Below are 25,300 nucleotides of genomic sequence, written 5' to 3' on the forward strand. Positions count from 1 at the left end.
AACTGATCAGATCTTTGGCTCTATCTTCAGGAGAGAGCAGATGTTTCTATGGTTACATAGATTAAAGCCTATATAGAGATTTTTGGCTTGTTTGTTTTTTACTCTTATCTGCATTAAAAAAAATCAGGGAAAAAAAAAACATTTGTTTTCTAAACAACAAACATTTCCTGTGTACTTTTTCAGTTTCTACTACTAATGAAATCTATTATGTCCTTTTTGGGAGATTTTTAGTCTTAGAAGCTTTGCACTTTAGAACAGAGATCATGATTGTGACAGTTAACTAATGACCTTAAACTCAAATCTATTCTCTGGACTCTTCTTACTAATATAAGACTTAGGATCAGTAATCATCCTAGCATAGTAATTGTTTCATATAATTCCAATTTTCTATGCTATAAATCAGGTAATGTTTATTTTTCTCATATTTACCAAGTAGCTCTGGGTGTTCCTATCCTTTGTGAAATCCTAAATTTCTTCTATTTTCTCACTTAGAAAGGTAGGTGCCTTAAAAAGTAAAAACATAAAGTTACCCTATGGGGCAAGGGTATTTTCTATGTTACTTAAGATCAAGCAAAGTCTGAAAGGGAATTTGACTATATATTTGCATGTGTTTTAAAGATATATTCTGTTACCCCACCTTCCCCAAATAGTAAACATTTTAACACTTTTCTAGTTTATTAAAACTTTAGCTTATTTCTAGTTTATTATAAGGAATATTCAAGTATAATTTCATCTAAAATATATAGAAACAAGATATATAAATGATAAATTGATGATAAACTCAGAGGGAAGGAAATTAGGTTAAGAATAACAAATTAAGAAAATGATTCTTATAGATGAACATGAACTCAGAAGATAACAGCCCCAACTTGTCCATCTTCAGTATTAACTTTACCCACTGGAAGAAGCTGTCACAAAACGCCAGCACTCACCAATCTGAAATCCATCACCTTATTGTTGGTTTTTTGTTTTTTGTTTTTTTGAAGGGATCAAAGATAACTGCTCTTGCCCACAACTATTTTTCTCAGGACCTTGTTCATGCCAATTAAGACTAAGTATTTTGGAGTATCATGAGTACATACTTTCTTGCCCTTTTCCCCATCCCCCTTACTCATACAGAAATTTAATGCAGTACTAAACCCAGAAATTTAGTTTAAAAACATATAGATTGTAGAAACTGCAAATTAGCATTAAGGTGAAAGGTATTTAATTGCGCATACTTATTTTATTTTTTTTCTTGATCTATATACATTTTAATAGACACTTATAAATGTAATATTTATACATTAGTTTTAAAATTGATGTTTATTTTTAAACAATAATTTAGTTAAGTATTTCTCAGTTAATTGTGCTTTTGGAAATCAACTTGTCTGTCCATGTTATGAGCCAATATCTGTTCATCTGATGAAAGCTTTTCAAAATTTCAATAAAAGTACATAAAGGAAATAAACAGCCCCTTAAAAATGACCTTGTAATTCCCAAATCATAATTTAGTAGCAAAATATATTCTACTGATCATATTGAATCAAACTCTTGAAGATGAATTTTTGGGTTCTAAAACCAAAGAGCAAAATCTTTTGGAAAATCAAACACTTTAAACTCAACTCCAGTCAGTACCTTACTGGGAAATTGTAAAATGAATAAATTAAGATAAATAGCTCAGAACAAGACTGGGGCCTAGTTACAAACAAGTTCTAGAAGGGAGAAAGATGCTGAAATGTTAGAATTCATCAAACTTCACAATTTATCTGAATAGGCAAGCTTTGGGTTGTGATGGAGCCTTTGATGATATGCAAATGGTTTATGCATTATGAAGACTAAAGTAGTTCTTCAAAAAACAGTATAAAGCTTTCACTAGTGATAAGTTCAATGCATGAATTGCATAGGTATCTTGGGGACAAGAAGATATTTCTAAGCAGCAAAGATAGTATGGGGACTTTCCAAATTTGTAGGACACCAACTGCCTGTGCAGCAGTGGGAAATGTTGGGTTTTGGATTAGACTAAATGCATTGGAATCCCAGATCTATTCCACAAGGCAAATCACCTTAACCCTCCGGTCTCAATTTTTCCATCTATGAAGTGAAGTTGAACTAGATGATCTCTTTAGGTCCTTCAGGTCTAACTATATAATGTAATATTTCCTGGCATATGCAAATGGATAGAAACAAATATACCTGAATTGCATGTAGATATATTTTTTGTCTACAGACACAAGTCACCATTGACCTAAATGAGTAAAATATAAATGTCATTCATTAAAAGTAGAGTAGTTACTTTCCTAAATATTTGAAAACGAAGGAATTTTTATAAATAATGCTTTAAACATCTTTCTTGAGCATTAGAAACACCATAATAAAGGCAAAACAATATGAGTAGGCACCATCATTTTAATTAAGAGATGGAAAAGGCTTACTAGCTAACAATGTAAATGTTTTGCCTGTTCGGGAATAGGTCTTTAGGGAAAAAAACATAATACTTTATTTTAGTCAAAAAGCCAAGGAGAAGCACCACACACACACACACACACACACACACACACACACACACACGTGCATGTGTATCTCTCTCTCTCTCTCTCTCTCTCTCTCTCTCTCTCTCTCTCTCTCAATATATATATAAAGTTATATGGATATATACAGTCAATACAATTTATTTTGTTGTATCCTGTAATGATGCACAATGCTTCCCTTTAAATATGTAATCAGATTAATCAGATTAAGGTAAATTAAGAAATCCAGAAGAATTAGTATAGTCTAAAAGAGGGAGGTGTGAAAAAGGAAGAAGGGAGGAAAAGCAATCCAGGGAGGAAAGGGAAGGAGACAGAAATAGAGTAAGGGGTTGAGGTTTGGGCATTCAATCCACCCAGTGCTTTTATTCACTTTAGTCACACTTTCAATGAGTCTAAAGGTTTTTCCTTTCTCTCAAGTATTAAAGTATCAAGAAATACGTCAAAAATTATTATTTTTATTATTAGAAGAAAAATTCATCTTTTGTGAATTATGGTCATTCCAACTAAAAACAGAATAACATAATAAAACGTTTAAAAGTCCATGCTGTGTTCTATAAAGAAGAGTAAAAATAATCTAGCTTTACATTATTTCAATGTCTTATAAAGCCCAGTGATTCATAATAATTAATTAAATTAAAGCTTAAAAATGTGATCTTTTATGAATAAAATAATTTGCTTTATGACCTAAATTACTCCCATCATTTCAATTATAGACACTTTTTTTAGTTAGGCTTAGTTCATAGGCAGTAATAGCCACATCAGACAGCTATAGTCTATCACTCCAGAGAGTTTTCTTCTATTGCTATATAAAGCAACTTGATTGAACTACCATAAACATTGAATCATCATTCTCTACACTGGGGAATGCAGTCCTTCTAGGTCACAGCTGATGATACTGGAAAGGCATTGCAAAGATGTTTACACTCTCTCTTTATACAATTTGACTAGAAAATATTGTAAATGGAATAGTCAAGCTTTAAGATTTTTTAGGCTCACCAAGTCATTAAATACCTTTAGTAGTGACCTCTTCTAAATAAATAGAATAAAATTGATGGTACAAGTATGTGGAAATATCCGTTAGAATTTGTTCCTGCTCATTTTTATACTTAATAAAATAGCTAACATTTCTATAATTCTTATTATGTGCAAGGAACTATGCTAATCACTTTTAAAAATTATTATATCATTTGATTCTCAAGTAACCCTGAGAAACAGGCATTATTATTATCCCATTTTGAAAATATGGAAATTAAGGCAAATAGAGGTTACAGGTTAAGCAAATAGCCCATGGTCACAGTTAGGAAGTGCCTGAGGCCAAATTTTGAATTTAGGTCTATCTCCTAAACTCCAAACCCATGCTCTATCCACTTTGCCATCTAGTTGCCTATTTTGTAAAACATTTGCACTATTTTAATTGATTTAAATAGCATGAATGATTTTTCCCCATTTGACAATATTGACATACTTTATAACAATGAGCAGCTCTACAGTTACTAAAGGTAGTTTATCCCCAAAACAAATTCCATGATATTGTGAAATATCTATTTCAATATTATATTGATGTTGTGACACATAGATACCTTTCAACAAATACCTAAATAAAACAACCACCTTTCCAAGTGTCTTTTCCTAAAAATAGTTAATCATTTTTTACCACAGAGTCTACTCTATAGCTAGTTGCCCTCTAAATGCATACATTTTGCCTGAGAATTTCTCCAAAAAATGCTTAATTATTGACACTTTCTTTCAACAAGAGCTCGCTATCCTTTACATCCTAAATAATCCTGAGAAAAAGTGAAACCTCTCAAATTTTGTCTTCTCTTCCTTCATTAAGGAGGGATCATGGCATTCCTTTTTAAACTATTTGTACTTATTTTATCTTTCTTAAGGTTATACTTTCAGCTGTATTTGCATATAAAAGACTCTACCCAACAATGATTTTTTTTCTTAAAATGAATGCTTACAAATCATCAAATCTGTTTAAATTCTACTCCTCCTCTTCCCATCTGCCCCACACTATTATCTTCACCATCACACTATATTATTCTTAGTTGTAAACCATTTTTCCTTTGTTTTTAACTATATAATTACATTAAACTCAACAAGTATTTATTAAGTACTCACTGTGTATAAGGTATTGTGCTATTTGAGCCAGAAACAAAGACAAAACCAGAATAGTGCCTGTTCTCATGGACCTTCCATTTTACCAATGGATAGAGTAACATGATTTACCTGGATGAAACAACACAAAATATATGCAGATAACAGGAATGCACAATCTGATCTGTGATGACACACCCTGGAAATATTCCCGTTGATTTTTATGTAGTCAAGTCCACATCCCAAAAACATACTGATTTTAAGTATGCCCATTACAAAGTAAATAAAAATAATTTCTTTTGCTACAGGTTAAAAAGAGCATCAATGATTGAGTAGACCAGGAAAAGCATGTTAGATTGTTCCTACAAGACATCCAAAAATTGTAAGAGTTGGGAGAGGAGAGTATTTCAAGCAAGAGAGTCAGGGATTTTGTTTTGTTTTGTTTTGTTTTGTTTTTAAACACAGAGATGAAAAATGGAATGTTAGATTCGGGGAATAACATGTAGGTCAGCTTCTATTTTTATTATTCACTGTTGGTGAATATTCCTATGGTACGATTAGAATTCCTTGTTATAATTCCTAGTTGGTCTTTCTTTAACTTGGCCAACACATTTAAATGCTTCCTTCATATTGATTTCTTGATGACTCTATCAATCTTCATGTTGTAGTCTTGTTTTAAAATATCTGAGCAATTTTAGGATTTTCTAAATTGTAAATTATCTAGTGAGCAAAAAACCCAATGGCTAAAGTCCTAGAAAGGCTCTTTCTTAAGCTTTTAATAAATCAAATCTTGGTTCACGTAAATAAGATTCAATGAAGGTGGGGAAGTCCTGCTAAAGAGAAGGAAAAGATATAAATATATAGTACCTACAATATGCTGAGTGCAGTGCTAAGTACTTTATAAATACTACCTATAATATAATACCACAAATACTGATAGGGAATGAAGCTGTTTTCATGCTCTTTGAATTATCATGACTGCATCCCAAAGCTCCAGAGAATATAATTTGAAATTTAGGGCTGTGCAGATTCCCTTATAAAAAAGGATCAATAAAGTCACTTCCGGAAAAAAAAAAAAAAAAGTTATTCAGTGTAGTTCAGGAAGCTATTTTTTTTTTCACCTAAAAGAAATGCTTAAAATATAAAAGACACATAAGCAATCATTGACAAATAATCAAATTGGTATATAATAACCCATAAGAAGTAACAGCTCTCCAAGGATAATGATAATTAAAATATTAAAAAGGAAATATTTATTATTCTTCTAGACAGGCATTCCAACTTCATTTATGTTTTTGCATTATTCAAGCCACTTTGTAAAAGTCCACATTTTCTTACCAAGTAAGAATATGAAATGGGTTCCTCTTTACTGTGGTTATTTTCTCTTACAAGAAGTTTTAGAATTTACTTCCATCTGGGTAACCAATATGCCTATGAAGGAGTTCTCAGCTTTATAGATATAGCTAAAATCATAAACCCCAGAATTACTGTTTAAATATAAAGCAAAATAAGTCTTGAGATTCAAATTTGGGCTTACTTTGCCAAGCAGAGGATCTTGCTAACATGCCCAATTAGTCACCATAACTGCTTTGATCCCTTCCACTATGGCAAACTCAAGCCAGAATTATGAGGGACCCAAAATGCTTAAAGGAACAATAGTATAATAATGGAGGTTGTATTTTCCTTTGAAGTTCACTGATATGAAGGGTTGTTCCTGTTCTAAGACAAACTTCTCAAAACAGCTCCCTATTCATATATGAGGAAATCGGGGAGAATACAGAAGGAACAACTAGAAAGACATCATCATATCAAATAGCAGTATTATCCCTGGATATTCTGTATTGAATGACCAGCGCTATGCTGAAATGTGATATTCATGGCTGTTATTTGTTGTTGTTTTTTTCTTCATGAATTACTAAGGGACTTAATGGTTAAGAAAATATCTTTCCAGGTTCAATTAAAACCATCATTTTGTATTATCTTTATTTATGTCTAAATATAGACACCAAAATTTCAGAAACAAAACAAAAATCATTTTAGGATAATTCTCATCATAAATTTCAGTAGAGTTGAATACCTATGGTCTTCATAACTGGTTAATATATAGAAGAACCTTTCTTGTACATCTGACATGTTGGACTTTTATGGTCATAATAGTTCAGGAAAATTATGATATCAAGTGTGTCCCTATGTTTGTGTCAGGCCAGTGACTATGTTCTAGAATTATTGACATACTGAACACAGAATTCTTTCATAATCCATTGTTAACTTTTTTTTGCTAGAACAGGGTGCATGATAATTCCATATTTGAGTTCAATCACATTGAAATGTTTACTATAATATTTTTAGTCTCCCACAAGATGTTCCCTAACTCTTAATCTCTTAAATATGTCTCCAAAAGAGTGTCATATTTCCTGAGACAGAATAGACATGGAAATCTCCAAATTAAAAACTAATAACCATGGTATGCTATTTTACCTTAAAGATATAAGAACAAATTTTGTCAAACCAATGACCTTCTTCCTGGCCTAGTGATTTTGAAAAATAGCTTTAATACTGATATAAATAGCCATTGAAAAAGAAACAAAGTAAGAACAATCAGCTAGAGAACCTTTGTGCTTTCCTTTTAAAATAATAAATCAAAGCATCCTTTTCTAATGGATATAGCATCCACATATTACAGGTACTCTTCAATCATCCTGCTTTTATTCTTTTTTTGCAATCATATTTTATTCAGTTCATTAACTTTGAGATCACTTGCATACATTGTCCAGAAAAATAACCTTTCTTTCACTAAGCAGGTACAGGATTGGAGAATCACTTTTCCTAGGATAAGGTGAAAAAGATCTTTAAGCAATTAACACAAATATCCATATCAATGTCCCATATGGCACATAATTTTAGAGCATACATTCTAACTTCTATAAATGTTGCTAGAATTGATAAACCACCATTTGAAAACAGATTGAACTTAATTAATGAGAATTTTCAGGACTCTTTTTGAAACTAAAAAAAGCATTTATCTATAGCACACAATATGTACACTAATTAGCAACCAAATGTGTTCCATTGGTATGGAAACTTTTAGTAAATATCATCAAAAACACTCTGAAAGATGTATAAATTTTAGCTAATAATCAATAGAAAAAAAAACTTATCTTAACTGTTGGTAATATATTGTCATCATCATATTGAATTATATCTTTTCTTTTTCTCTATTTTGTATTCTGCTATATCTATTACAGTGATGATATCATAAGATATTTTCATGTATAGGAATGTAGGCTTTCATGGTGAAGAGATTAATCCTTGAATTTTGGAGTTCTATATTTTGATCTTCTGTGCACAACTCCTATCAAAGTAGATCTCCTAATCTTCTCTCTCGCTCCCTCTCCCTCTCTCTCTCTCTCTCTCCCTCTCTGTCTCTCTGTTTTTTTCTGTCTTGTCTCTATCTATGTCTGTCTCTATCTTTCTCCCCCATCCTCCCCCACGCTCTTTGCCATTTTACCTCTATGACTATAGCTTTCTTTTCAATTTCAGTGAGAGCTTGGCTAAAGATTTTTCACTTTATCTCTTACTTCCTCACTTCCACATATCCATCATCAGCATCTTCCTGTTTTTATTCTAGATTGTGTCTTTTATTATTTTGGTGATTTTTTAGTGTTTTAAGCACAAACCAATGACACTAAACAAGAGTCATTTCATAATATCTTAGTATCACAGATATATTTTGAAGGGAACTGAGGAAATCTAGTCCAAATTCCTCATTTTATAAATGATGAAATTTGAACTCAGAGAGATTAAGTGACTAGCCCAGAGTCATATAACTAGTAAGTAGGAGAGGTAAGTTTTCCAAAGGACTGATACTTGTAAATGTGTGAGTATATATATATATATATATATATATATATATACATATATATATATATATATATTTATAATATATGTGCATACATGCTTATGTTCATGCAGGGTTAATTTAAAAAATAATAAATTCAAAATAAATATAAGGTAACTAAGAAAGGAAGGGAAGGCGTTACTAACTGGGGAAGATCATAAAGACTTCTTGCAGATGTTCATGTTTTGTTTTCTTTTTTGAAGAAAGTGAAGGGATTCTATGAGGCAAAAGTGAGATTAGTATGTGTCATGAATGAGAGAAGATCACAGTAAAGGTAAGAATGTGGGAAATGAAGAGCTATATGTGAGGAAAAAAGAAATTCAGATTGTTTGGACTATTGAATATAGGAAAATAAATGAACATCTCTGGGCATGTGTATTTTTAGAATTGTCAACTGTGTGACACAGGAGATAGAGCATTAGTTCTAGAATTAGGAAGATTCCTCTTCATGAGTTCAAATCCTGTTTTAGACTCTGGTTGTGTGTCCCTTGACAAGAAGTCATTTAACCTTGTTTATCTCATTTACTCATCTTTAAAATGAGTTGGAGAAGGAAAAGACAAACCATATAAAATATTCTTGCAAAGAAAACTCCAAAAGGGGTCATAAAGCATTGCACATATCTGAAAAATGACTTAGCAGTATACATTTATAGATGTTTTCTCCCTGTTAGAGCATGAGCTTCTAAAAAGTAGGAATTATTTCTTTCTTTCTTTTTTTTTAGTGGGGATGTCTTTGTATCAATACTGGTACATAGTAGGTATTAAATATTTTATGTGTTAAATAATCATTCCCTTTCCCTTCCATCTCTAATTTCTGTTAACTATATTTCACATAGATAGAAGAGGATATCTCTTCTATCTATGTTAACTATATTTCACATAGATAGAAGAGGATGGGAAGGATCCAGTACCTTTGCTCTATTGCTTGCTAATCAGTACTTTGGATTTTTTTAAGGAGGCATATACATTTAAGAACAAAAACATCTGAAAAGGACTTGAATATAATGATACTAAAAATTATTGTTTGGGGCGAGGTAGAGAGTGCTTTGAAATCCAAATGGAGGTGTTTCTCTAGGAGAAAATAAAAATGACTAGAACTAATTGACAATGGGAATCAATATTTCTCTCCTTTACTTCTGAACCTAGTCATTTGGTGGTTTAATACAGAAACTTTCCTTGGTAGAGGCATTGGTCAAGTTGTTAGACTAATTGACTACTAAAATAGTTTCTAACCTTCTTTAGAGAGCTGGGTGAAACAGTGAGTAAAAAATAGACTCAGAATTAGGAAGACTTGAATAACAATTTTTCAATCATTTTATTTTATTTTATTTTCAATTCACAGAATAAAAATTCATTTCCATAACATAGTAAAATAATATTATTATTATTGCATATGAAACTGCAAATCTGAATATACAAGTGGCTGTTTCCCACAAGTGTAGAAAAAAGTTATTATTTAAAGTTCTATTTTCTTTTATTTCTTCCCTCCTACAACCCTAGAAGTGGCCACCATTAAATACAAATAGATATTTAGGTGTGCATGTGAGTGTGTGTATAGATAGACATACACATACAAACATATATACTTATATAATTATATAATTTTATACACGCACACACACACACACACACATATATATATATATATATATATTCAATGCACACTTCTGTATATCAATTACTTCCTTGGATACAAATAGAGCCTTTATTTATATGTTCTTTATTTTTAATTTGTGTATTTATAATAGTCAGAATAATAGTTGCTCAAAGTTTTTCTTAAAACAATATTGCTGTTACTGCATACATCCTTTTGCTTCTTCTTGTTTAATTCCTCATTATTTCAGGAAAATCATTCATTATTTCTTTGCAATCTTTTTATAAACCTTTAAAGAACTATATAATAATAGCTGTTTTTATTGATGATGTTGTTTTTGCTGTTGTTGTTACTATTGCTACTGCTCTTCTACTGGGCATGAACCTTCCAATAAACATCAAATGAACTTTGGGTAAGAATATGAAATGAAATTTTGATATAAATTGATTATATGCTGTTAAGTTTAAATGGAGCCTTAAAAACCATCTTATCTAATATCTTCACTTACATATGAGGAAATTGAATATGGGGGTGGTGGTAAATGACTTGTTCAAGTTTGACATTGGAAAGTAGCAATAAAATAAGAAAACAGGAGACTGGTCCCCCAAATCCCTGAGCCACAGTTTCTAGTAGTATGAATTGTTTATTTATAACTCCTTAATATATGGATTTAGTAGAATTCTGAGTAATAAAAGTGTCAGCTTAAAAGAGTCCTATAGGATTTGTATCTTTCCCCAGTCTTCACTAAATATTATATGACATTCTGTGATGCAGTTTGGAAGAAGTTCCACTGAAACTACTCCTAAGATTACTATATATGCTAGAAGGCATTTTGTAATAGTGTACGAAGAATCCAGAACAGCTGTTACATTTCATTCTGTCAATAATTTGTGTATTAATATGTCCCTGACTACCAAGTGACACTATAGATGAAACAATTATTCTCTATTGAGTCAAAATACAGCTTGTTAAACTACCCCATGATGCCATTTTGCTTGATATAATCATTATTGAATATTAGCTAAATAGGTCTATAAAAATGTCACCACAAAACACACTTTAGATATGTATTAACTGCACTTTTTTATATGATGCATATTTGTATATTTCATTATATGGCTATAAATATTTTACATGTTTCCAGATATGTATACAAATCATATATGCATATAATTAATCTATTTTCCACTGAAATACTTCCCTAACACTAAATAAAAATCTAGAATCTAGACTTGTTCAATTATTATTCCTGTGAACCTTAATGACCACTAAGAAGTACCAAAGGAAAAAAATATTTAATTGTTTATTCCTATCAAAACCTTTTTGCTCCTATTTTCTGACTTCTTAGAATATCCATTTCTAATCCCTAAATTAACAAAGTAGTCAGGACTGAAAATATGTGAGGTTCTTTATAAGTATCCCTTTAAAACAATCATTGATGATAGTCATCCACTTATTAGGTAATGTTAGTGAGTCTTCAACAAAAGTTGTGTGTATGTATATGTATGTTTGTGTGTGTGTGATTTTGTAAAGTGCTAGTAGATTTAAAAATTCCTCATCTGAAGCTCATTTATTTTTATTTCTGCTATATAAACTACATTCCCTTAAAAAGAGGGGTTTAGATGAGAAGATCTATAAGAAAAATCGAATTTACAAGTATCATACTGAGGACAAATAAGTAGAGAGTAGTTCTGAAAATAACCTGGGAATGATCTAGTGAATTATAAGTTTAATATAAGTCATCGGTGTGAAAGAGGCATTGAGATCTTGGAATTCATTAAGAGGGAAATAGCTTCCTAGATCAGGGAGATGATACTGCTCCCTGCTTGTACTCTGTTTTTGTCAGAACTCAATATGGTGCATTTTATTCAGTTCTAAATATCACAGTTTAAGAATACTAATATCTGGATAATATCCAGAGGAGTACAACCAGGAGAGAAAAGATCCTTGAATTTTTGATGTATGGGGATACGTTGAAACCTGTTTAGGTTAAAGGGAGAGGGGAAAAGAGTCAATTAGTGTGATTGTCCAGTGCAAGAGAAACTAGATTTGCTCAATTTGACTCCAGGAGAGCAGAACCTAATACAGTAGGTGGAAAGTACGAAGAAACCAATTTACTTTTGGTGTTAAGAAATTATTTCCTAATAGATATCAAAAAGTGGAATGGGTGGGTTTAAGAATAAATGAGTTTCCTCTCTTTGAAAGTCTTCAGAGTTGAGACGACCACTTACCCAGTATGCTATAGTGGAGATTCTTTTTATGTATGGGTATGATTACATGGCCAATGAGATCCCATTCTATGATTCTATGAAAAAGTAACATTTTTACTCTGGGTGGAAAATATGATCTGGATATAGAAGACCTACAACCCAATTCCATCTCTGCTACTGTTTGACCTTGGGTCATTTGCTTGGATAACTTGTTTATCTTGCTGAAATATAGTTTCCATATCTGTAAATTGGAGGTGATGGTGGAATGTAAGATCTCTAAAGTTTTTTTTTTTCCAGATTTAAATCTTGTGAATTACCTTCAAATGTAGTGTATAAGAGCCAATATGACAGAATGGAGATTAAGATGGCCTTGGATTCAGAAAGACTGGATTTAAGCCATGCTTATGGTATACACTAATTATGTCAGGTAACATCTTATGACTGATTTCTTTTAAAAATATAAATTAGAACTAATTCTTTATACGGTATGTATATGAAACCTCATTCAACATAATAACTGCAAGATTTTTTTCCAGCTAATAATCCAAGGTTTATTAGATTGTACAAAACTTTTAAATTTTATAAACTAAAAACCACTAATTTTCTTTTCTATAGTATTCTCCATTTCTTTTTTTAATCAATGATTTTATTTTTAATAGCTATACATATAATTAGTAATTTTCCCTAAGTTTTTCTAATGTAGTTATAATATGACCACTTGGTCTAAGAATATGAATAGATAGTTCTCAAGTAGGGAAACTCACACTATATATAACCATATTGAATTTATACACAAACACATACATACAAATACATTTTAGAAAAATACAGTAGCTGTTTGTAGGTGGAAAAACAACCTGGAAACTAATGTAATACACATGATGAATGATTAGTATCAATTCAGGAATGAACATGGCATATGAATTGATTGAGTGCTGTTATGCTTTAAAAATGTTGCAGGTGAAGGGAGACAGAAAAAAGATGTCAGAGAAAAGCCAGGAAATCTCCTGATCTCTCCCCACTTTCCCTTGGTAGCAATGTTAAATCAAATATCTAAATAGATTGAGAAGTGACAGAAACTACAGAAAGATGTATAGAAACAATTTTCCAGCTTAAGATAACTCATAATCCATCAGGAGACTTAGCCATAGCAGCTGAGACCCCTTGGTCCTGGCTCAGTAGGTTGGTAGCACAGCAAGTCAGTGTGAAGCCTCCAGCAAGCTGCCAATTCAGGAACCCAGGAACACAACAACTAGACCAGGCTACACCAGTACAATGGGCAAGTCAACAGCACCTAGGACCTCAGTGCAGAAGGCTAACTACCAGTCTCATTACCCCCAGCATAAGAAGCTCGAGACAGTATCTTCTCTGCTCCAAAAGCAGAGCCAACTTTAAAGTCACAAAATAGGCTAAAAGTGCATGAGAAACAGAAAAGAACTGTGATCAAAGAAAGATCCTCCCTGGCAACAGAGGGGATCAAAACTCAAATTCAGAAGACAATAATGTAAAAATACCTACATGTGAACCCCCAAAGAAAAAGATGAATTGATTTCAAAACCAAAATGTCCTTTTGAAAGTAGTCAAAAATAATTTTAAAAATCAAATAAGAGAGGAAGATGAAATATTAGGAGAATTGTGCAAAAGAGCCAAGAGCATGGAAAAGTAAGGACAAAAATTGAAGAAAACAAGTCCTTACAAATTAGAATTGGGGAAGTTTAAAAGGGGGCACAAAAGCTCACCAAAAAAAATAATTTCTTAAACATTAACATTGGACAAGTAGAAGCCAATGACTCTATGGGACACTAAAAATCAGTCAAATTAAATTTTTAAAATGAAAAAAAAATTAGGATATAATACAAAATAATCTCATTGGAAAAATAATCTTGACCTGGAAAATGTTTACAGGACAGGGTATTTTATAATTATTGGACTAATTGAAAGGCACTATTTTTTAAAAAGAGACTAAACAAGATCTTTTAAGAAATTTTTAAGAACTGCTCTAATATGCTAAAACCAGAAAGTAAAATAGTCATTGAAAGAATCTACTTATCACTTTCTGCAAGAGATCCCAAAATGAAATCTTCAAGGAAGATTGTAGCCAACTTCCAGAATTATCAAGTCAAAGAGAAAATACTGCAAGCAGCCAGAAATAGACAATTTGGTTATCAAGAAGCCATAATCAGGATTACACAGGATTTAACAAGTTTTTTTCAGAGGAACAATGGATATTCAATAATATAATGGTCATTGTTTGAACTTTAATTTCATCAAATTTGGCTCAAAGAGGAAATAACATAGACATGCAATTAAATATAGAACTTTAAAGCCATCTATAGTCATATGAAAAAATGCTCTAAATCACTGTTAACTAAAGAAATGCAAATTAAAGCAACTCTGAGTACCATCTCACATCTCTCAAATTGGCTAAGATTTTGGGAAAAGATAATGATAAATGTTGGAGGGGATGTGAGAAAACTGGGACACTAATGCATTGTTAATGGAGATGTGCAATGACCCAACCATTCTAGAGAGCAATTCAGAACTATGCCCAAAGGCTATAAAACTGCATCATACCCTTTGAACCAGCAATGCTACTACTTGGTCTTTATCACAAAGACATTTTAAAGGAGGGAAAAGGACTCACAAGTGCAAAAATATTTGTAGTAGCTCTTTTTTTGTGGTGGTAAAGAGTTGGAAAATGAGTAGATGCTCATCAATTGGAGAATGGCTGAATAAAGGTAATGGAATATTATAGTTTTACAAAAGTGATGAACAAGCTGATCTTAGAAAGGCCTGGAAAGATTTACACAAACTGATGCTGAGAAAACAAGCAGCACCAGTAATACAACAGACACAGTAACAGCAAAAAATGTGGAATGATCAACTATGAAAGACAGCTCATCTCAGTGGTCAGTGATAAAAGGTAATCCAAATAAAATGAATAGAAAACACCATCTCCATCCAGAAAAAGAACTATGGAGATTGAATGCAAATAAATACATGCTATGTTCACTTCTTTTTTTCTGTTTTTCTTTACTCTCCATGGGTTTTTTCCCACTTTTGTTCTGATTTTCTTGACCAATATAATTCATAAAGCAATGTGAAATAAAAATAAACAAACAACCAAATAAATAAATAAATAAAGAGAAAAAAAGAAAACTTAGATATGATAGATTATAGCAGAAATTTGAATGGAAAGAGAAAAGAATATGCCTTTTTTCTCCCTCAGCAGTATATGTCATTTCTACAAAAATTTGTCACTAATTAGGACATAAAAACTTACAATCAAATGCAAAAAGGTGGAAATATTAAATACATCCTTTTCAGATTATGATACAATAAAAAGAATGTATAACAAACAGGCAAGGAAAAATAGGATAAAATTGGTAGTGGTTTCTGTTTTTCTTTCTCAGAGGATCAAAATGACATCATATATTACAGTCAAGTTACAATGTGTCCAACTATGGCTGATCAGATCAATATGAGCTCGTAATGAACCACAAGTTGGACATAAATAATCCATATGAACATTTGAGATAGCTTTTCTACCTTTGTACATCTCATGTTTCTTCTGATTTAATTCAATTCTGCTTCGATCATAGAACACAGCAACTTCTCTGATGAGGGAACACCATGTTGAGTGGTCCTGTGACAGTGTTTCTATATCATAAAGTTCTAAATTTCATAAGAGATACCTTGAGAGTGTCCTTGTATTGCTTTTTCTGACTACCTTGTGAGTGCTTAACTTCTGTGAGTTTTCCATAAAATATGTTTGTTTTTTTTTTTGTTTGGTTGTTTTTTGTTGTTGTTGTCATTGTTGTTGTTGTTGTTGTTGTTGTTTTGGGAAGCATACATTTTCCATTCAAACAATGTGATCAGCTTAACAGAGTTGTCCTTCTGCAGTAGAGTGGGAATGGTGCATCTAAACTACTCAGTGCTGAAGGTGCCACACTGATTAGTGACAAAAACATGATCTTAGAAAGATGGGCTGAACACTTCCACAGTGTTCTCAACAGACCATCATTAATCAGTGCCAGAGCTATTGACCATTTAACCCAAGTGGAAATAAATCATACTCTAGCTGAAGTTCCAACTGAAAAAGAGACTTTGAATGCCATTGAGCTATTTCCATATGATAAAGCACCAGTTGCTGATTTTTTCCAGCTGACATTTATAAGGTAATGGATCCTTTGCTCATACAAAAGCTGACTGAAAATTTCTAGATTATGTAGCAAAAAGAAGTTCTGTCCCAGGAGTATAATGGCACCTCCATTGCCCATCTTTATAAAGGTAAAGGTAATAGATTAAAAATTAATTGAAAACTGAGTAATTTAATCATAAGGAATAGGTGGGACAAACAACAAATCATAGGAACAATAATTTCATCAAAGAGAATCCAAAAAATGAACCAACATACCAAAATTTATGAGATGTAGTTAAAGCACATTTTAGGGGAAATTTTATATCTCTACATGTTTATATGAATAAAATAGAGAAATAGGAGATCAATGAATTGGGTGTGCAGGAATAGTAATGAAAAAAAAATTAGAAAAAAATAAATTTAAAATTCCCAATTAAATACCAAATTAGAAATTCTGAAAATCAAAGGAGAGATTAATAGAAGGGCTGATTTTATAAAAAAAATAAATAAATCTTTGGTTAATTTGATTTGGAAAAATGAAAGAAAACCAAATTAACAATAGCAAAAATAAAAATGGTGAATTCATCACCAATGAAGAGGAAATTAAAAGCAATAATTAGAAGTTATTTTGCCCATTTCTGTGCCAATAAACCTGACTATCTAAATGAAGTGGATGAATATTTAGCAAAAACATAAATTGTCCAGATTAACAGAAGGTGAAATAAAGTAGTAAAAAAATTCTGAAAAAGAAGTTGAAGAAGTAGTAAATAAATTCTATAAGAAATAATCTCCAGAGCCAGAAGTATTTTCAAGTAAATTCTGTCACACATTTAAAGAAAAAATTAATTCTAATTCTATATGAAGTATTGGAAAAATAGATGAAGGTATCATACCAAATTTCTTTGATAACACAAATATGGTGCTGATACCTAAACTAGGAAGGACCAAATCAGAGAAATAAAATTGTAGAATAATTCCTTAATGAATTTAGATTCAAAATAATAGTAATAATAATAATATATTAGCAAAGAGATTATAACAAGATATCACAAGAATTACATGCTATGACCTGGTCTGATTTATAACTCAAAGTCAGGGCTGGTTCAATATTAGGACAATTATCAACTTGATTGACCATATCAATAACAAAACTAACAGAAATCATGTGATATTCATAATAGATGGATGAAAAGTTTTTGACAAAAATACAGCACCCCTTCCAATTAAAAAAAAAAAAAACCTTAAGAACATAGGAATAAATGAAGTTTTACTTAAAATGTTGTTTGCCTGTCTAACATCATCAACAATTCTTATATGTCATAAGGATAATCTAAAAGCTTTCTTAATAAGGTCGGGATGAAACAAAAATGTCCACTATCACATCTATTATTCAATCAATATATATTAGCTTTTGTAATAAGAGAAGAAAAAGAAACTAATAATATAGATATAAAGGAAAGGAAATTATCACTCAGTGCAAATAGTATAATATTATATTTAAAGAATCCTAGAATTATTTACAATAAAGAACAATTTTACTAAAGTTTCAAGATATAAAACAAATGTATATAAATTATAAGCATTTTTTACTATATGACTAATAAAACCCAGCAGCAAGAGACAGAAAGAGAAATTCCATTTAGAATAATTATAAACAATATAAAATATTAGGAGTCTTTCTCTAAGACAAACTCAATAACTATATGAATAGAATTACAAAACATTTTTTCAAACAGATAAAGTTAATATGAGCTAATAAATTAAATATTATAATTCTCCCCAAATTAACTTTTTGTTCAATGACATACAGTCAAATTACCAAAAATTATTCGATAAAGATAGAAAAATACCAAAATTCTTTTGGAAAAACAAAAAGGAAACTGAAGCAGTTCTGTTTCTAAGCACTTTACAAATTTCATCTGATTTGACTTTTTCAAAAGCTCTGGGTAGTAGATGCTATCATTATTTCCACTGCACAAATGAGGAAACTGAGATGGAGGTTAAGTATCTTTTCCTTGTTCATACAACTGTAAGAAACTGACTTTAAGTTCAGTGCTTTTTCCACTGTCCCATCTATTTTATCATTATTTCAAAGAGTATTGCATGTAATGTATTGAAAAAAATGTATAGGAAGGTTAGAGGTTTGCATTCTTTTCTTCACTGTACCCTTAACTAGGTATACATCCTAGAGAAAATACATTGTCCTCTTCCTTATAACCTGATAAAGAGATATAAAGTTAGATGAAGATCTCAAAAAGACTTTCTAGTTCTGAAATGTTATTAATATTATGATTCTAGGATCCTATACAAATGTTAGTGGGTATAAGGTCAGCCTTGTACTTTAGAAGACTCCTCAGACATATACAAGCTATATGAGCATGGATAAGTCACTAGGGAAAGAATGTGCCATCAATGTGCTAAATATTTGAGAAATATTATATTATTGGATTCCGGGCAATTTCTAGGACATATAAGTCATAAAAGAAAGGAGACTGTCAAACCAACGAAATTATAGGACATTAATTAAAAGCAAAATAAAACATAAAACAAATAAGCAAGCAAACAACAGTGAGTGTTTCTCCAATTCTAGCCAAAATTCATGAGTGTAGTTGATGTTATCAACTGACAACTAAAATGCAAATATTTAACATATTCAATTATCAAGATGATTGTCATTGATTATTTTGGGGGTCTAGCATCAGCATTTTTTTTTAACTAGCATGGCATTTCCAATTTTCTCTGATCACGTTTGGTAAGATCACAAATGCATTATACACTTTATCTTTTCTCAAGAACTGGGCACAAAGACACAATATTATAGCTTGTTTAGCATTTAAAATAGGATGAGATGGATTGGTGTGATTATATTACTTAGTATTGCTATGCTTGTTTCTCTAGCACTGCAGTTTTAAAGAAAATAACAGAATGCAATCTGAATTAGGTATTTTACTCCTATACACTATAGAAATCTGCTGACAGATTTTTCTTTCATTTCTCTGAGGATGTTCCTAATGGTACAAGTAAATCAAGGTCAATTATATGAAATTGTGGCATAAAATCTAATAAATAACTGACTATACTTTTGTTACAACACTTTAGCTGAGTTATTTCCTAAGAATGTCAAGAAATACATGGGAAGAAAAAGAACTTCAAAAAGCTAAATGATAAGAGAAGATTTTGCTGGATTAAATTCATTTTAAAGTGTATATCAAAAAGATTCATAACAAAAATAACAATCTTTCTCCAGTTTTTGGTTCAAATATGTTCTAAGATTAAAGTTATGTCTATCAGCTATAAAATCATTTGGCTAAAGGCTGAAAAATCTAGCTAATCATCTATATGTTTTATTTATGTGTGGTAACAGCTAATTCATTCATCTTGCATTGCTGGGAAAGGCACTCTTTGATATAAGTGAATTTTCCAAATTAAAAAGCCTACTTCTTTAAAGGTCCAAACTGTTTTTTATTTATTAAATCAATCATTTTTTATGATTTTTCCCTAAAAGGAAAGCACTTCTTTGGCTTTTTAATCAAAGTATACTCCTAATGTTTCCTAAAGATTCAGGTTCAACATTATAAATATCAGTTATCTAAAAATATCCAAAAATCCTGCTTACAGGAGCTGATAAGCTCTATAAGACAGAGAAACCCTGAAATAAAGGCCACCATATTTTGAAATTACTGTAACTTCTTATGTCTGTTTTTGATACGTTTTTGTCTCCTTTCCTAGTTCTTAGCTGTTACTTCTCACTACAATTAGGCTGATCTTACTCTTTTTTAAAAGACAAATAGATTACTCAGTGGATAAAGAAAAATAGGCCTGGAGCTAGGAAATTGATGCTTCCTGAGTTCAAATCTAGCATCAGTCACTTAGATGTTTGTGACCTGGATAAGTTATTTAATGTTATTTGCCACAATTTTCTTATAACAGATGAGTTGGGGAAAGAAATGGCAAATTAATTCAGAATCATTACCAAAAATATTAGAAGAAAGAAATGGAGTCATGAAGAGTTAGCCATGATGAAATACCTGAACAAAAAACAACTTTGATTAATCTTCATTGCATTTAATGTATAATTTTATGTAATATTTCTACTCAAATTGTTATTTGAATAGAATTCTAGTCTACCTTACACATTCTCATGGCAAAAATAAATGAAAGGAGACCCTTTGACTTTTTTTGCCATGAAGACTCTTAGAACAAAGAAAAACACAAAATGATACTCAGTGCTGTGTAGCTAGCTCCCAGTCTTTTTCTGTAATGACAGTGGCAATGTGACAGAAAAGTGGGTAGAGGATGTTACAAACATAGTGTTTAGACTATCAGTAAACATACATTCAGTTGTTCGTACTAAAAATGTAAGATCATTGTCAAGTAACATACCATATACAAAATGACATACTATTAGAAGAACTAAATAGTATCAATCCTGACATTATAAATGAAAGCTGAAGATAAATAAATAGGAAACTCTGTGGAGCAAATAAGGAAGTTAGGAAGAAAAGCACATATTGATATAAATAGGAAAAAATGTGATGGAAAATTTAGTGCAAGAATTTTTAAACTGAGAAGATAAGCTTTTTATGCTATACAAATGCATCACACCTATACATCATGCATGTTTTCTTCAAGAAAAAAAAAAGATACTGGACATAGGGAAAACAAAAAATCTCTCAAAAATGAAATTGATTACATTTAACTGTCAAAAAAACAATTTACTGTTGACATGAAAATAATTCCAACTAGCTGCTTGTGTACAGTCCGACTAGGCATTCATTAGAACAGAAATCAACAATAATGATAAAGTTGATATAGCATGCAATTAAAACAAATTCAACCCTATATATTTAAATTTATTATGATATAAAAATGAGAGAAGTAGGAAGAAGGGAGAACACTATTTTTGATAATATCACATTCAAGAGATATGAAGCAAATACCATGATGAGAAGATATCTTGAATTGAAAATCTTTAGGAAAATGGATGGTTGTGAGAAGTATCACCTTATAAATTTTTAAGAAACAGTGGAAAGAAAAAATGAGTTTAAGGAAGGCTTGGCAAAAGATCCAACTAAACAAAGTCACACCAAAACACTTCAAGATGAAACTGAAATAAAAAAGACAAGCATGTAAAAATGGAAAATATTTATTTATATTTATATATTTTATAACACCTTTCTTCATCAAGGACAATGGACTCTATTTTGACTATGAATCATAGTCCTGGTCATACTTTCTGAGGTAGTAAAAATGACAATTGAAGCAAACAAAGAAAAATAATGAACTAGATCGGGATATATAGAGTCGGTATATGCAAGATTCAAAATAATTTTGAGGGCATAGAACAATTGGCACTTTAAAAGAAACCAATGGATGGGATGATATAAAAGTTATAAAAGATGATAAAAGATATAAAAGAAGGGGAAAAAACCCTGACCTAATGATTGCCCCATAATTGACTTATCGAGCACATATAATTTTTATAATTTTATGAAAATAAGCTACCCATGCATCAAACAGCATCTTGAGGAGAATATTAGAAGAGAATAATCAATCTTTTTATAGGCAGTATTTCCCAATTATACCTATTTTTACTACTATATAATTGCTTGAAAGATATAGTGAATCCATTTTTTCTTATTGTATGCTATAAATAAGTATTTTATTTAATAGAATACTGCAGTGTCCAACAAAGGGTCTCCAATTCATGTGATAAAATTATATGATTCATTAAAAGACACAATTACAACTTCACATGGCAATTCAAATAAGGCATATCTCAATAGGCATATTCTCACTAGAGGATTTTATCTATCATTGAGCAAAGTCAAGTAAGAAGTGATTCCCACCAGATAGCCATGTCTTTAAATTGATTTGGACAACCAAACTTGGCCAACTCCTTCCCAGCCATTCTTCATATCTTTCTTATCCATATTTTATTATGGGAACAAAAATTAAATCAATAGTACTTTTTTGTCTGTAAAGAATATATCTATTGACTCCCCAGTTCTGTGACTTTCCAAACCCAAACCCCCTTCTATGGCCTCTTTATATATGTTGTTTCCTCCTAGAATAAAATAAGAACCTTGAAAGCAGGTATTATCTTGCCTTTGTATTTATATACTTTTCATTTAATACAGTGCTTGACACATAGCAAAACACTTAATAAATAGCACTCTTTATTCATTCATATATTCATCTTTATGAATATTGTATGGATTGTAATAAAATCTAGATCAGTGAAGAATCTGAGATCCATATATGTCCAAAAGAATTTGGTCTAAATATCCATAGGAAATAAAAAGCAAATCTATTTCTATTGTCTTACTTATGTTACTTAGATAGGTAGAAAATCTATGGAACTTTTTTATCTTTGTGAATGCATATATAGATCTGCATATAATTATTATATGTATATATATATATAATTTATGACAAATATATATATGTATGTCATACCTATTTATTGTACATATCACATATATTTATGTATATATGTAAAATACTTATTATCTATAATGTAGAATTAATATCAATATTATATAATATATATAATAAATATGTGTATATAATTTGTGTATCATTTTATCTGTATCTTGGCCAGATATTTCAAATGTGATAACCCTGTTATTGAATAGGAAGAGGAAAGGTGCATGTGGAGGGGGTTATAGCCTTTGAAAAACCACAAAGTTCTTTTCATTAATCTAAACTCTAATAAAAACCCATCTAGAAGACAAGGTTCTTTAGTGAATTTGCATGGCCCAAATTCAGGAAATCTTACTGCCTCCAAAGAATTGAACTTAAGGTTTAGCCAAAGATAGTTGGTAAACATTAATTAATTACCTACTGTGTTCCAGGCACTATGATAAGTGTTGGGATTACAAATATGAAGATGAAAGGCAATTCCTGACTGATGAGTTTACAATCTTATATGAGAAGATAATTCACCAAAAGATGCTAAATAAGAAGGAAGGAAATATACTTGTTAGAGGGGAAGAAAATGCTGAAATCCAGAGGACTGTAGTTTGATAGTAAATGAAGGCATGTCCTGGTCATTTTTCTTAAATAGACATTCTAGGATGAGGTTTCTGCCCATCATCAGATGGGGTAAAGAGACAGTAAGTAGTGATGCGATTTGAATGGTAGGGCTGGTGTGATGTTTCAGGATGTAGAGATTCATAAGATATGATGGAGAAGGCTAGAGAACTGCAGCCTGGTACTAACAGGCAAAAAAGAAATGCATAGTAAGTAATAGTAAACTATAACATACTACAAATGAAGCATTGTGCAGATAAGTTATATGAGATTTCTTCAAATAAATGTATGATAGAACAGGAAAATGAGCCTTTACCTTAACAAAATTCATGGATGATTGATAGAAATCATGTGCACTGCAGTAATATTATTCTAATGTCAAGATATCTGAAGCTCTCTAGCCTATTATATGGGAGATATGTGGGTACACACACACACACACACACACACACACACACACACATATATATATATATATATAAAATTTATGATCAACTTTATTAAAGGTAACAATACATAAGATCACAGATTCACTAGAGTGTTATTTGGACGATTATTTGAGCAATCTTTTCTCCTGGAATAAAGTATAGAAGCTTTCTATCATTTATTTACTTTTTTATTTATGTCTGGACTCACTACTATATTTTAAATAGTTGAAGCTATTAAAATATTACTTCTGGATCAGAAGAGTATTCTAAAATGTCCACATATTTAATATTCCATAAAGGAAAAAAATTGCAGCACTGCATTATGGCAATTGGAAAGAGTGTTGAATTCAGATTCAGTAATACCTGGGTTGAAATATTTTTTAAGACACTTAATAGCTCTTAGACTCTAGGAAGGTCACTTAATCACAAGTCAGGGACCCCCCAATGAGGGAGTTGGACATGATGGTCTTGAAAGTCACTTCCAGCTCTAAATCTATAATCTTACAAGACTCATATTGTTCAGATTTTATCCAGAAGTTATTGACATTTTATAACTTAATTAGAAAACAAGTTGTTGTTTAATTGATATCCAATACTCCAAGTGCAAAATGATCAGAATTGGATGAAAGAACCTTTAAGGTGACGTCACAGCTCTGAATTTAAAATTCCATAGTCATATGTTGAATTACTGAATGTCCATAAACCTTAGACTGTTGTAATCTATTATGTTTCTGTGATCTCACTGAAGTGGATTCTCTCTCCAGCAACATAAACACAATCAAGCCATGCTTTCTCATTTCTTTATGTCCTGTAATATATCATCCACAGAGGAAACACTAAACATATTGGAGGCTTTCCTCAAGATATTATAGCATTATCATAAACAATTAAGCACCTAACCATCAATTGTTCTTCACTTTTCTATATCATTGGTCACCCTTTATAGTCATAAATTCCTACTATTATATCTCATAATAAGAGAAATATTACATCCACTTAGTTTTCTTCAGTATTTTTGCCGTGTTTCATCCACTTAGTTTTTTTTTTTCAATAGCTAGCCCAACATTTTGAATCTGTCTCTCTGTCTATCTAATCTACATATAATTATATACAATAAAACATAAGTTCCTTTTAGGGCAGAGATTATTTCATTTTTGTTCTTAAATCCTTAAGGACTATAACAGTGTCTAGCACATAGCATATGATTAGTAGGAGCTCACTTTTTAAATATTCATCTCATTTAAATAACTTTGGTAAGTTTGGTAAGATGGTAAGCATCTGTCTCCTTTTTAATGCTTTAATTGATACTTAAAATCAAATGGTCATTGAATAGAATCATGTCTATTGTTGAACCTTGTAAGGATTCTTGTAGATTTTGACTTAG

This window comes from Sminthopsis crassicaudata, chromosome 6 (genome assembly GCF_048593235.1).
Source record: "Sminthopsis crassicaudata isolate SCR6 chromosome 6, ASM4859323v1, whole genome shotgun sequence".
Classification (NCBI taxonomy): Eukaryota; Metazoa; Chordata; class Mammalia; order Dasyuromorphia; family Dasyuridae; genus Sminthopsis; species Sminthopsis crassicaudata.